Consider the following 3,211-nt stretch of genomic DNA (forward strand, 5'->3'; position numbering starts at 1 on the left):
ATCGTTGTCGCTAATGGTAACAAATTGTTTGTTTTGAAAGATGGGGAAGCTTTGCGTGCTGAAAAACTGTCGAAGAAAATCTCCGACTGTTTCTTTGTTCCAATTCCCAAAGGAAACCGAACGGTAATATACTTTATTTTTTTTATATTCTTGTATTCTTTAGTATTTGAATAATATTTAAAATGCGCTTTTTCCTAGTCTTGAAGAATGGATTCGATTTTGTGGATTCGACGAAGCGGAAGGAAAAAACTCAAACATGAAGCATCGGCGGATATGTTCGAGGCATTTCATGCCTTCATTTTTCAATGATCAATCGAATACTGCAAAAGGGTAATAGTATTATTATTATTTGAATTAATTATTAATGTATTCAATCCAATGTAGCTTGAAAAAATTAAAAACAATTTCTTGAATATAATGAGGATTTTTTTCAGAGATTGTCTTCACTTATCTCTTGAATACATTTTAAGTACGTTCACTGATTTTGAGAATGAACTGCGGCACATTTTTATTAAGTACAAAAAATACGGTAGATACCTTTCCAAAATAATGGAATTAACGAGTTGGAATGAACTATCCAATATCTTAGACGAGAATCATAAGTTAAGAATGATTATTTATCTGGAACAAAAACTGCTTCCAGAACAAGAATTTGGAATGGTAGGTTAAGAACTTGTTTAAGATGGATTTGATAGCTAGATTTAAACAATTTTTTTCAGCATAGCGAATTTTTTAGCTCAGTTCTGATTTATGAATGGGGGTTGCGTGTTTTCATGAAAATACATAATTTTTCAAACCGACAAGATGCTCTAGAACACATCAGGTTGCAGGAAGATATGGTCATTTACGAACGTGACTAAGTGTAAGTCCAATGTATCGGGCCACGGTCCATTTGCCTTATCCTCAGAGGCGTAGGAGATGTTTCCCGCGGCTCTGCACATGACTAATAATATGGAAATATTTAAATCAATTTCATCAGTAGTAAGTTTTTATTAATATTAATGTTAGTTTCTTTTGTTAATTAAAATATATATTACAGTTCGTCTTCATCGCTGCGGCTTCTAGTACGATCTAGCTCCGATGTTTTGTATATTGCCTCCAGTGGTCTTATTATTAATATTATTACCAATAAAAAAATACAAAATTGATGCGATGAACAAAATGTATTGGGTCTATTTCACACCATACCGAAATGATCAAATATGACCGATCTTGAACATGGCATATCTGTATACAAAAGCAGCATTTTTGATTTGTTGTTTAGAATAGTATGTTAATAATCGAAAGGGGTGAAATGTATTTATATCAGCTTTTGTTTTCTAACTCTTAGTTATTCGCAATCTCTTTCCAAAGACTCATATAAATATCTACAATGGTTATTATAGTTTATTCGATTACCAAATTTCTCCGCAGAATACTTTTGTGAACATGGCTGCACTTCAATTAAATTGTTGCACTTTGTATGAAAATCTTCAGCTTGCGAAAAAACTAAGATTCAGTATAGTATGTAGTAGATGTTAAAAAACTGAATTTGAATCAACTTCCGTTTATCAAAATTTGCCGTATAGTATGTTATTTACTGTTGTCGCTCTCACATCATACATGTAATGTTCGAATGATCACTTGAAGAATACCTTCTTCATCAGGAAAAGCCTTGGTTTTCCTCGTTCAGTTGAGCTGCTCTCAGAAAGTTATCCGGATATCATGGCCTAGCTACTACCTGGTCGTAGTGGCAAATGCGTTGTATGAAAAAGATCGAAGTTTTTCTAAATGCAAAATGCCAAACGAAGAAGGAAAACTTGTCGTTAAACAGCCGAATTTGCTACTCCCATGCAGATTAACACAATTATCCAATTGAACAGCATAAATACAAACACTTTCATCATCGCCAGCTATTTGCTGACCTTATACATGCAATTTGAAATAGTGTTCAAATAGTTTGACATGTGAATTGTAAATATAGGAACTCAGCAGCGGTGCCAGTTTAACGTCATTGTTGCCAGTTTTACGGAGGACCGTGATGTGCATCAAAAAAAGATCACCAGTGTCTAGTCTATATATTTGTTTATGCTCCAATGCAATTGTAAAAAAATTCAACTGTCATAGAAATGTTTAAAAATGGAAGTGGAGCATAATTAAAACTTTTTGTCGTGAATACGACTTACTTTACTATGGGGCGCCTTTTCAAAATTAGCCATATGGAAAAATGGGCAGAACTTAATCGTGAATATCTCGACTTGTATTAATGGCAGCAACATAATTCTTTCACTATTTCATAAAAATTATGATCAGGAATTTAGGATTATATTTTGAACAGTGTGAGATAACCACAAACAACTCAAAAATTAGATTTTCTGAAAATTTAAAAAAAAGCGGAAAACTCTTTACTTTTGATTGGGTTTTTCGCGCAAGGACGTCGATTATGAGGTAGTCAGGCGCATATCTTCAACTGAACGTTATAAAAAAGGGACCGTGGTCGAAAATCGATCATTTTAAAGCGCGTAACTCTAATTTTCTACCCGGATATCACTTTGAACACTCTGCCTCAAGTGATGTGATAGAATAATAGATTCATGGTATGCAAAAAGCAGACATTAAAAAGCAAGACCTACTGAAAATGTTTACTTGATCCTGAAGCATGTTATTTAATAATCGTGTTGTTTTACCAACATAACATAAAGATAATGAACCAATAATTGACACTTTTCATTTGACAAACATCAATGTCACATGTTCGAATGTATCCCTACATATTTGATGTGATCGTTGTTGCTGGAATAATATTCCGAGAGCTAGCATTTAATTCGATTGTGAATTTGGAACACCATCTAACGAAAATCAGAAAAATATTTTGTTCAACCACTTTGATTAATTTGTTTCATAGATATAACAACACAAGCTGTAGGGTAACAGAGGTATTTTGGCCCACTTTGAATAAATATCCACCAAATGTTGTAATATTTTTGAAAAACCCTTCCGCAATGGGTAATTTAATGTAATTAGCTTCAAATTTATGCAACATCGGTTACTTAACATCGATAAAATCCGATAAAATCGATAAAGTTTGTTAGGTGGGCCAAAATATATGAAGTGGCCAAAATACCTCTGTTACCCTATTGATGCACCATAATATTATGAATAAGACGATTTTTTTGCAAGAATTCGACATAGAGTTTCTTTCTAAGAGGCTTGATTCACTCGTGTTTTTTCA

General features: G+C 33.2%; 1 long non-coding RNA gene across 1 annotated transcript; it reads left to right on the forward strand.

Moving 5' to 3' along the window:
- Positions 1-505: 505 nt before the first annotated feature.
- Positions 506-1,368, forward strand: LOC131431364 (uncharacterized). The gene is made up of 3 exons (XR_009229667.1): positions 506-660; positions 720-981; positions 1,040-1,368. It is a non-coding gene; the product is annotated as an uncharacterized LOC131431364 (long non-coding RNA).
- The last annotated feature ends 1,843 nt before the right edge of the window (positions 1,369-3,211 follow it).

The sequence above is a fragment of the Malaya genurostris genome, chromosome 2 (assembly GCF_030247185.1).
Source record: "Malaya genurostris strain Urasoe2022 chromosome 2, Malgen_1.1, whole genome shotgun sequence".
Lineage (NCBI taxonomy): Eukaryota > Metazoa > Arthropoda > Insecta > Diptera > Culicidae > Malaya > Malaya genurostris.